At 43.0% G+C, this 12,343-nt stretch overlaps 1 protein-coding gene across 1 annotated transcript in view; it reads left to right on the top strand.

Annotated features, from left to right (window-relative positions):
• The first annotated feature begins 8,651 nt into the window (after positions 1–8,651).
• The window catches only part of SLFN12 (schlafen family member 12), a 34,812-nt gene continuing 31,120 nt past the window's right edge, over positions 8,652–12,343 (top strand). The window contains 1 exon segment of the mRNA XM_073797873.1: positions 8,652–9,025. The gene's annotated coding sequence lies outside the window, so the exon portion shown is untranslated.

Raw genomic sequence — 12,343 nt, 5'->3', positions numbered from 1 at the left:
GGCCAGTGACTCCATGAGAGGGTCAAATATGACCCAGCAAAAGGTTAAGCAAGATTAACCTCTAGTTGGGTTTTGCTGGGGGTACCTGCCTATCTGCAATCTGGCTCTAACCATTTGGGACCTAACTTCACTAAGATCTGAAAATCTACCCAGCCATTGTAAAAATAAAACAAAATGTTTTTTAATTTTTAAATTTAAATTTTGTTTTAGACTTACAGGAAAGTTACAATGTTGGTACAGAAAGCTTCCGTATACCCCTCACTCACTTTCTCGTTTTGTTAGCATCTTATCTATGGTTCATTTGTCACAGCTAAGGAACCAACCTTAGGACACTACTGTTGGGACTTCCCTGGTGGCGCCATGGTTAAGAATTCGCCTGCCAGTGCAGGGGACATGGGTTCAATCCCTGCTCCAGGAAGACCCCGCATGCCATGGAGCAACTAAGCCTGTGTGCCACGACTACTGAGCCTGCGCTCTACAGCTGTGAGCCACAACTACTGAGCCCACATGCCACAACTACTGAGCCCTCATGCTGCAACGACTGAAGCCCGTGCGCCTAGAGCCCATGCTCTGCAACAAGAGAAGCCACTGCAATGAGAAGCCCGGGCACCGCAACAAAGAGGAGCCCCCGCTCACCGCAACTAGAGAAAGCCCGCGTGCAGCAACGAAGACCCAACGCAGCCAAAAATTAATTTTAAAAAATAAATAAATATTTATTAAAAAGGGACACTACTGTTAATTAAACTCCACACTTTATTTGGGTTTCTTAGTTTTTCCCTAATGTCCTTTTTTTGTTGTTCCAGGATCTCATCCAAGATACCACATTACATTCAGTAGTCATGTCTCCTTAGCTTCCTTTGTTCTGTGACAGTTCTCAGACTTTGTTTCTGGTGACCCTGACAGTTTTGATGAGTACTAGTCAGGCATTTTGTACAATGCCCCTCAATTTGGGTTTGTCTGATGTTTTTCTCGTAATTGGACTGGAGTTATGGGTTTTTGAGAGAAAGACCACAGGGGCTAAGAGTCATTCTCATCACATCATATCAAGGACATAGGCTCTCAATGTGACTTATCACTGATGATGTTAACTTTGGTCACCTGACTGAGGTAGTGCTTGCTAGGTTTCTCTACTGTAAAGTTACTTTTCCCCACTCTTCATGTCAGTAAGTGCAGCCCACACTCAAAGGATGGAGATTGAAGATACACCTCCTTGAAAGCAAGGAAATCTACATAAACTATCCAGATTTTTTTTCCATTTCCTGGTGTAACGCTTTAAATATTTTTAAATTTTTAATTTAATTTTAATTGTTTTAATTAGCATACAAAGTATATTAGTTTCAGGTGTACAATGTAGTGATTTGATATTTTTATACATTTTGAAATGATTAAGACAATAAGTCTAGTTACCATCATCACCATACGAAGTTATTACAATATTCTTGACTATATTCCCTATGCTGTACATTACATCCCTAGGACTTATTCATTCTTTAAATGCAAGTTTGTACCTCTTAATCCCCTTTACCTATTTTGCCATCCCCCAACCTCTCTCCCCTCAGGCAACCACCAGTTTGCTCTCTGTATCTGTGAGTCTGTTTCTGTTTTGTTTGTTCATTTGTTTTTTAGATTCAACAAAGAAGTGAGATTCAAACTCAGCCTGTTGGCAAAGATGCAGTTAATGAAGTGGCTATTAAACCCAAGGGTGAAATCTCTGAATCAATTAAGTTGACAGTGAATAAATTATTTCAGTCGACAAAATGGCTCAGAGAAAAGAGCTTGAATACATGGGTCTCCTATGGAAGCCTGCTAAGTTCAAGGTACATGGAATTAAATCTAAAGAGAGAAGTATATTTCAAAAAGAATTCTAGGTATTGACACATGGAGTTAACTGGAACCAAATAGATTCAAACAACACTAACAAAAAATGTTTTTGAGAAAGTTAAATTGCCAGAAAGTCATTGACTAAAAAGCCAAAAACTGTGACTTCCTGAGACTTGAAACAAACCTTGGGCCCCCATCATTCTAGGGGCAGGTGGTATGTTGAGGAAGCTGCTCAGCATGCAGGGAGAGAATGGTTCCCAGTTTCCTCTTTAAATGTGGCAGAAGAAGATGATGCAAAAGGAGGAACTCTCTGAGGGTGAAACCAAGAACCTTGGGGAGTAGTGGACAAGGGGAACGACTTACTGGGAGCAAAACTGATCAAAGTACACTCTCCTCCCCAGGTCAGAAGTCCAAGTCAATGTCTGCCTGACCAGACGAATTTCAGAATTTTTACGGATCAGTGACTATCCTGTGCCTCCCATTCTTCCCCTGTCTGAATGGGAGGATTTACTGAGGTTATCCACTTACTGTTTCGCATTGCATAGTGTGTACGTGTTGTGTTGGGGGCGGGGGAGGGTAGATAACTTAAATCTCCAAAAAGAGTCCTCTCCAGACCTAATATGAAGACTATCACAATATCAGGACTTACTCTATCATGGGACATCCCACTGGGATGGAATTTTTGAGTTGTTTTCTTTAGGGATGGAGGTATATCTTGAATATGAAAGGAAGAGAAGTGAATTTTTGTGAGCAAATATTTGTGATGTATTGTAGTCTTTTCCAAAATATTGTCTGTCCCTCCTTGGATTAGGATTACACTTACTGCCACATTGAAATCAAACTTGGCCATTTGATTTGCTTTGGCCAATTAAATATGAGAAGTGATGTGTGCTACTCTGAGCAAAAGCTCTAAGACCATCATGTAGTTTCTCCTTGCTCTTGTCTTCTTCTGCCACAAGACTGGTGATGTCTCAGATAGGGTTCTTCTGGCAGCCTGCATCCCCACATGAGAAGGATGTGGAGCAGAGCCAAAGTGAACCCCCAGCAGACCTGCAGTGTAAGTGAGAAAGCAAATGTTTGTTGTAAGCCACTGAGATTTGGGGATCGTTTGTTCCTGCACCATGACCTGGCCTATATTGCTTAACATGTGAAGCATGTCAAGTGAGGCAGAGCAACAAAATGGAAGAGGTCTTGGACTTTGTTGACTTCTCAGAGGAATAACACATCATTTTTTACTTCTTTATGAGAAATACACTTCTAATTTCTTTAAGCCATTGTCAACTTGAGGTTTCTGCAAAAGCATCAGAACCAACATCCAAACACATGCCAACTTTACCCTCATCTCCTTTCATGCTAAACCATGGGCCTCTCTTTCTCCCTCTTACTCATCCTAGGTAGTGAAATACCTTTGTTCATATATCAATTTACGTCTGCCACACTACGTATCTTTCTTAGGTCTACAGAGTCTGCTATATCCTCTCACATCATGTTGCAGGTTGAGTTCTCCAGAAGCAGATGCTGAGCTGCAGTTTAAGGTGAAAGATGTTTATGACAGAGCAGCACCCTGAATAGAATGGGAGGAAGCAGAATTGGGTAGAGAAAAGCAGTTGAACTGGGATGCAGCCCTCAACAAACCTTAGCCAACCAGGCAGGATGCTGTACAGTGAATTTTGCCCAACAGAGTTGTCCAGCATTGAGCTGAATGTTTGAGACTTTATATTGTCCATAACTCATTTTCCAGTTGTCAGTTGTAGATTGTGAGTCTGGGAGTGGTTTGTGACCCCAAGCAATGCAGCTCATTGCAGCTGAGGCGGGCCTTGAAGGAGCTGACATTTAGAGGCTGGTATGCCGACTGCCCTCTCCAAATCTGGGCAGGAAACCTCCCTTGAAGGGAGATCTGGGTGGTGCATTCCCCATGTCTACCACACCCCACCTTCCTACAACCTCCTTTTATTCTCTTATGTATAAAGTTGCAATGATCTCCAAGTGTACTTCTGATCTATTCTGATGTTCATGGCATCAATCACATGTACAATGTATTTCACGTAGTTTTTTTGTTTGGTTTTTTTTTGCAGTACGCGGGCCGCTCACTGTTGTGGCCTCTCCCGTTGCAGAGCACAGGCTCCGGACGCACAGGCTCAGCGGCCATGGCTCACGGGCCCAGCCGCTCCGCGGCATGTGGGATCTTCCCGGACCAGGGCATGAACCCGTGTCCCCTGCATCGGCAGGCGGACTCTCAACCACTGCACCACCAGGGAAGCCCTCATGTAGTTTTAAAGACCAGGATGCAGTTGTCTTTATACGCTGGAGAATCTATATAACCAAAAATTCTACAGTACCTGTTTTTACTCTTTTTCTTTCCTCTATATTCAATACAAGGGGAAGGGAGGGAGGGTCAAAGTGTTTTGTTCAATTTCTTTTACTTTTTAGCAGAGAAAACTATCCATTTGCAATCTGAATGTCCCTAGGTTTCCAGCTATCCGTGTCACTGAGATTTTTGATGCCCACCTGATATTGTCAGCTCTCATTATGTGTAAATACAGAAAGTTTGGTCTTTTATCTAGTTTCCGTGCATTAAGATTTCTGAGAGTGCCAGAAATGCTTCCATGCACCACAGATCTCTTCCGGTCCTCTCCTCTCACTTTTTGCTCTGGACTGCTGTTCCAAGACCCCGGCCGGTTACCTCCTTGATTGACATGACAGCTCTTCCAAGCTCTGCCCCCTCCATGCTCCTCTGTATCCCAAGAAGAAAAAGGTCTCTCCCTTCATCTCCCAAGTTACAGGAAACATCAGGCCCTAATTTTAGCAAAACATAGTAAAGGTTTGCTTACAGTGAAAGGCAAATATTTAAAATTAGATGTTAGATATCACTGTGTCCAGAGTCCTTTGGCCACAGATTATCCTGATGGCTTTTTTCCTCCTTGTCTCCGTGCCTCCTTCTACTGCCATTTTTTCCACTGAAACATTTGAGAGTAAGTCGCAGACATGATACTCCTTTACTGCCAGTACTTCAGGGGTGTTTCATAAAAATAAGGACATTCACAGCACAATAATCAAAATCAGGAAATTAACACTGATATAGTACTCCGATCTAATCTATAGACCTTATCTGACTTTTATCAATTGTGCCATAAATGTCTTTACGGCAAAAGAAAAAAATTCTGGTCTAGGATTCAATCTAGGATCACACATTACATTTAGTTTTCATGTCTTTTTCAAATAACCATTCTTTCAATTTATTTATTTATTTATTTATTTATTTATTTTTGGCTGTGTCAGGTCTTAGTTGTGACACGTGGAATCTTCATTGCAGTGCTCATGCTCTTCGTTGTGGCGCATGGGCTTAGTTGCCCCGCAGCATGTGGGATCTTAGTTCCCCGACCAGGGATCAAACCCTAGTTCTCTGCATTGGAAAGCGGATTCTTTACCTATGGACCACCAGGGAAGTCCCTAGTTTTCATGTTTCTTAACCTCCTTTAGTCTGGAACAGTTCCCCAGTCTTTGCCTTTGATGACCTTGCCACTATTGAAGAGTTTAGGCCTGTTATTGTGGAGGATGTCTCTCAATTCAGGTTATGAAAAGGTTATAGAAGTGCTTTTTTTTTTTTTTTTTTTTTTTTTTTGCGGTACGCGGGCCTCTCACTGCCGTGGCCTCTCCCGTTGCGGAGCACAGGCTCTGGACGCGCAGGCTCAGCGGCCATGGCTCACGGGCCCAGCCGTTCCGCGGCATGTAGGATTTTCCCGGACCAGGGCATGAACCCGTGTCCCCTGCATCGGCAGGCGGACTCTCAACCACTGCGCCACCAGGGAAGCCCCTATAGAAGTGCTTTTTGTCCTTCTCAGTGCATTATATCAGAAGACCCATGATATTGATTTATCCCATTACGGATGATGCTAACTTTGATCACTTGGATAAGGTGATGTCTGCCAGTTTCTCCACTGTAAATTTACAATTTTTCCCATTTATAATTAATAAATATCTTGTGGGGATGTTTTTACTTCTTAAAACATAATATTTAGGATTTTTCCTATTAAAAAGTAATTATTCAAGAGAGTTCCACGGAGTGATATTATACAACTACACTCTTTGGCTCCACAATGCAAATAAATTAGAAATTAGTAGTTAAATAGTAACTATAAAAACCTTCATATGTTTGGGAATTTAAAAAAAACATTTAAAAGTAACTCATCAATAAAAGTAGAAATTCTATAAACATTATACATAATGAATTATCAATAAAATACTTTCCCTCAATTATCACGTTTTTCTTTATTTATACACAAGAGAACATCAAACAAAAGTTTAATGACATGTATACATTGGAAAGATCCAGAAAAACATGGTAACTCTATCACAGCAGATTCTAAGAAACAAGTTTAAGGAAGAGAGAGTTTCGATATTACACAAACTCCCCACAAGAACAGAAAAAGAGGAAACACTGCCTAACTAATTTTATGACGTTAGCATACTCTTTTTTAATCCCTTTATTTTGCATATTTCTTCTAGCAATTTCCTGGATTTATTTTTTTTTTTAAATTGAAGTATAGTTGTTTTACAATGTGTTAGTTTCTGGAGTACAACAAATTGATTCAGTTTTATATATATATATATATATATATATATATATATACACATACATATACATATATATATTCTTTTTCAGATTCTTTTCTATTATAGGTATTGAATATAGTTCCCTGTGCTTATACAGTAGGTCCTTGTTGTTTATCTATTTTATATATAGTAATGTATAATTAATCCCGAACTCTTAATTTATCCCTTTCCCAGCCCTTTCCCCTTTGGTAACCATAACATTGTTTTCTATGTCTGTGAGCCTGTTTCTGTTTTGTAAATAAGTTCATTTGTATAACTTTTTTTTTTTTGCGGTACGCGGGCCTCTCACTGTTGTGGCCTCTCCCGTTGCGGAGCACAGGCTCCGGACGCGCAGGCCCAGCGACCATGGCTCACGGGCGCAGCCGCTCCGCGGCATGTGGGATCTTCCCGGACCGGGGCACGAACCCGTGTCCCCCGCATCGGCAGGCAGACTCTCAACCACTGCGCCACCAGGGAAGCCCTGTATAACTTTTTTTAGATTCCACATATAAGTGATATCATATGATTTTTGTCTTTGTCTGACTTACTTCACATGATATGATAATCTCTAGGTCCATCCATGTTGCTGCAAATGGCATTATTTCATCCCTTTTTTAAATGGCTGAGTAGTATTCCATTATATATATGCACCACATCTTCTTTATCCATTCATTTGTGTTCATCTGTTGATGGACACTTAGGTTGTGTCCATATCTTGGCTATTGTAAATAGTGCTGCTATGAACATTGGCTAGCATAATCTCAATAACCAATTGGATAAGTAAAATATGAGAGGAAAGTTGCAAATCATCACCATTCAATGTCTAGATGAAAAAAATTCTAAATAAAATTTTAGCAAACCAAATCCAACAAAATCTAAAAATGATAATACATCATGACCAAGGCCGTTTAAATCAGGAATTTATTTTTTCTTCTAGCTTTACTGAGATACAATTGACACAAAAGATGTGCAAGATCCTTATGGAAAATTGTATATAACTTTATTGTGAGACATTGAAGAAAATGTAATTAAGTATAGGATATATTATGTCCATGTATCAGAAATTGTAATCTCGTAAAGATGTCATTGTCTCCAAACTGTCTACAGATATTTGCAGCACATACAAGCAAAAAAAAAAAAAAAAAAGTAAGAACTATAATGATCGGAAAAATAAATAAATAAGCGTCTGAAAATATCAAACGTTGCAAAGTCCTTAGAAAATGAGAAAAAGAGCCCCAAGAAGAATACACATAATATTGTTCCAGTTACTATAGATGCATAACAAGTTATTCCAAAACTCAGTCGCATAAAATAACCATACTTGGGGACTTCCCCGGCGGTCCAGTGGTTAAGACTCCGCATCTCCACTGCAGAGGGAGCCAACTGGATCCCCAGTCGGGGAACTAAGATACCACAGGGCGCGCTGAGCGGCCAAAAGTTAAAAAAAAAAAAAAAAGATTAAAAAAATATATAACCATACTCACGGATCCTGTGAGCCCAGAATACGGACAGGGGACAGGGGGAAGTCTTGTCTCTGTTCCATTCATTTTCAACTGGCTTGAAGGTTGCGGTTGGAATCCTCTGAACGTTCTGTCACTCACAGGTCTGCGGTTGACGGTAGAAGACTTCAGCAGCTCAGGGTTCCTTAGGCATCCCTCCCTCCTTCTCTCCCCCTCCCGCCTTCTCTTTCTCTCTGTTTTAAAACAAGGTTTCTGTGCGTTTCAATGTCTGTGGGTTCTGAAGACAGGTTTTAGACCTGATGAGCTGCAGAAATATCCATTACCATAATTACCATAAAAAAAGGGGCCCCAAGAAAAGGAAAGTGTCAGGAAAGCTTTATGTCCTGAGAGAAGTCATTGGAGCCAGCTCTGGACTCATTATCCCTGATGGCCCCAAGGTGCTCCTTATACCACGAGGGGTTGTGTGTCCGAATCTGCCTCCCGCGGAGCAGACCGCTCTTCTTCCCTTTCGTCCTTTCGGTGCACTAACAGCTCTCGCCCGGTCCCTAGAGGCTACTGCGCTTTTAGTCCACGGGACAGTAGTACGGCTCAAGGAATGAGAGTAGAGCTGGAAAGTCCCGAGTAGGATCACCCCGCCAGAAGCCCTGATCCTTCTTCAGTTTTGAGGGGGCAAAAAAAACGCCAGTGACGCGAAAGCTCAGGGGAGCTCACAGCGCGCGGGGGTACTTCCTGAAAAGTTGATTGGCTGCCGCTCTAAAGGGCGGTAAGGGCCGTACGCCTCTCGGGAAGCCAGTGCGCCAAAGGACCCGGACCTGGGTCCGCTTAGGTGGTGTAGAGCGCGCGGACGGGGACCGGAAGACGGGCTTCGCCCACTTCTTTCTTTCTTTGTTTTCTTTAAATGCGCTTCGTTCTTTTGGTCTTACCGTGCAGTATATAGAAAATACAGATAACCAAATACGAAAGGAGAAATCTCCCGCCACCACTCTGAGACAGTGCTTAAAGTCCAGTCGCTTCTCCCGGAAAGTTTCGGGGGCGGAGCGGCGTCACCATTGGCTGAATGCTCCGCCTTAACTCGAGTGCACCAGCTCTCCTCGCAAACTGGGTATTCTAGCTCCCCCAAGAATCCTGCGAATCCCGAGCAGCGCTCCTGGGTAAGTTTGTCCCCTCTCCGTTGCCAAATATCGGAACCTCAGCTTCTTATCCCTTTTAAATCTAGTCTGCTGGCTCTTTGACGAGGTGGGGTGCAGCCAACACAGCCCCGTCCACCCCGCTCCCGGGGAGACCCTCGGCTGTTATCTTCGATCTGGAAGTCTTGGCTCTGTGATGCCTGTCTCAGTAGCAGCATCTACCAAAAAACTACACAGACTGTTAAGGACTTGCGATCAGGACACTTGGGAACTTGAGGTCAGGGCAGTACGTCATCCCATGCGTGAGCTGGGAAGCGTCTTAAAGAGCCTGGGGAGAGGAAGTTGGGGTTTGGCATGGACTAGGAAGGGAGCAAGGGCAGGGTGCTGGAGGGACAGGTCAGGCAAGTGCAGCTCCTTGGGGGTGCCCTGCACGCCTGGGGTCCTTAAATAAGGGAAGTTAGGGAACAGGTTCTGCTGGTAAAAATGTGGCTGACCAGACACTGATGAACTGTCTTCTAAATCCAGAAGGAGAAACCAGGCACTGTTAGTGTCCTGCCGAAGTTTATAACCTAAAGGGGGCGGGGGTGGGGGGGAGATAAGAACCACGCCTTTCTAAACTAAATATACAGTGTTAAAGGAGGAGGGCAAAGAATGAACTATGGTTTTTATTCCTCAGAAGGTAGTTCCTGTCACTCCTGTCCTACCTTTCTGTGCAGTTCCCACGAACCTGCAGTCTGGCATAACTAAGGAGATGTGAATGCCTTCCCCTTTCCCATTAAAAAGAGCTAACAGCACAGACTAAATCCCCAATCCAGGTCAGAAAGAATTTTCCCCACAGTCAAAAGTATAAAAGATTTCGGTTTGGGCTTCCCTGGTGGCGCAGTGGTTGAGAGTCCACCTGCCGATGCAGGGAACACGGGTTCGTGCCCTGGTCCGGGAAGATCCCACATGCCGCGGAGCGGCTAGGTTCGTGAGCCATGGCCGCTGAGCCTGCGCCTGTGCTCCGCAACGGTAGAGGCCACAACAATGAGAGACCCGCATACTGCAACAAAAAGAAAAAAAAGAAAAAAGATCTCAAATCAACGGCCTAATTTTATACCTTAAACTAGAAAAAGAAGAACAAACAAAACTCAGTGTTAGCAAAAGGAAGGAGATAATAAAGATTAGAGCAGAAGAAATGAAATACAGAATAGAAAAACAGTAGAAAAAAAACAATGAAACTGAGGTTTTTTCTTTAAAGCTTTTAAAATTTTTTATTTTATTTTATTTATTTGTGGCTGTGTTGGGTCTTTGTTGCTGTGCGTGGGCTTTCTTTAGTTGTGGCGAGCAGGGGCTACTCTTCGTTGCGGTGTGCAGGCATCTCATTGTGTGGAACACGGCCTCTAGTCATGCGGACTTCAGTAGTTGTGGCTTGCGGGCTCAGTCGTTGTGGCTCGCGGGCTCTAGAGCGCAGGCTCAGTTGTTGTGGCACACGGGCTTAGTTGCTCCGTGGCATGTGGGATCTTCCCGGACCAGGGCTCAAACTTGTGTCCCCTGAATTGGCAGATGGATTCTTAACCAATGCGCCACCAGGGAAGCCCAAACTGAGTTTTTTTAATCAACAAAATTGACAAACCTTTATATTGATGAAGAAAAAAAAACCCTCAACTAAAATAAAAAATGAACATTAATACCAATTTTACAGAAATAAAAGGGATTATAAGAGAATACTATGAACAATTGTACACTAGCAAATTGGATAACCTAGAGGAAATGGACAAATTCCTAGAAACATACCTACCAAGAGTGAATTAGGAAGAAATGGAAAATCTGAATCAACCTATAACTAGTAAGAGAATTGAATCAGTAATCAAAAACCCAGTAATCAAAAAAGAAAATCCCTGGACCAGATAGCTTCACTGGTGAATTCTACCTGGGCAAATAATTTTTTGTGGGGCTTCTGTCAATAAAAATAATTTAAGTTAACTAAAATCAGAACATTAGCACCATTCTGGCAATCCAGTCTCAATCCTGCGAAAGAAATAATTTCAGCCAGTGAGGTGATCCACTTACCAGGTGTCTTAGTTTGTTCATGCTGCTATAACAAAATATCATAGACTGGGTGGTTTATAAACAACAGAAGTTTATTTCTTACAGTTATGGAAGCTGGGAAGTCCAGATTAAGGTGCAGCAGATTTGGTGTCTGGTGAGGACCACTTCTTGTTTCATAGATGACTGTCTTTTCTCTGTCCTCACATGTCCTCTGACCCCTGTCGTGGGGTCAGGCAGCTCTCTGGGGAATCTTTTATAAGGATACTTATCCTATTTGTGAGGGTTCCACCGTTGTGACCTAATCACATCCCAAAGGCCCTATCTCCAAACACCATCACACTGGGGATTAGGTTTCAACATGTTAATTTTGGGGACACATAAACATTCAATTTATAGCACGAGGCTATTCTCCAGAACCAGGATTCAGCCATGAGGTCCCAGGACAACACGTTGGTATGAGTCCCGGGGCTCCTTGGGTAAAGGGCCATTGAGCACTGAAAAGAGAAGAAATGGGGACCTGGACCCATAGAGTGTTGTCCAGGCTTGGGCACCTTTCCAGGATGACACTGCTGGCCCTGGCTGGTGCGTGGGCTTTCTCTAGTGGGCCCAGGCACTGGAAGGGCTCAGAAAATTTCATGGAAGACATTCCAGAGCAGGAAGAGTGCTCTGCACCCACCGAGGTTCAGAGTCCATGGCAGGAACGAGGCCCCAGGCCTTTCCTCCTGGTGTCCTAAATGATTAGGAGCCCCCACCAGATTTCACGTAGTTTGAAAACAACCACTCTAAACACTTCAGTACTCTGTTTCTAAAGATTTCTCTAGATCTATGGTAAGATTAGGGCCCAGCATGAATAAAAAGTTCTGTGGGAGCTCTGAGAAGAGGATAGACATGGGACTTCTAGGAAGGATGAGAGTTTTCAGGAGACAAAAGTGGGAGAGGGCAAAGGCACAGAGGCCCCAAGTTTCACAGGGGGTGGTGACTACTCTGGGGCATTTGGAGTGGTGACATTTACTGAACACTTAGTCTAGGCCCTGTAATTTGCTAAGTGTTCTGTGGAATATATTGTTGCTTTTTTTCCTCTATATGGAATGGTCCATGATCAACAAAGGAATTCTCTTGGTTTAACCCCAACTGTCCAAATCATCTGGAGCCCCAAATTTACTGTTGTTGTCTTAGTCAGCTCTGGCTGCTATTGTAAAAATATCATAGACTGGCTGGCTTATAACAGAAACTTATTTCTCACAGTTCTGGAGGCTGGGCAGTCCAAGATCAAGGTGCCAGTGTGGTCAGGTTCTAATGAGGGTCCTCTCC

Source organism: Tursiops truncatus, chromosome 20 (assembly GCF_011762595.2).
Source record: "Tursiops truncatus isolate mTurTru1 chromosome 20, mTurTru1.mat.Y, whole genome shotgun sequence".
NCBI lineage: Eukaryota > Metazoa > Chordata > Mammalia > Artiodactyla > Delphinidae > Tursiops > Tursiops truncatus.
Note: the sequence above shows the minus strand (reverse complement) of the source record. Positions and strands in the feature narration are given on the sequence as shown.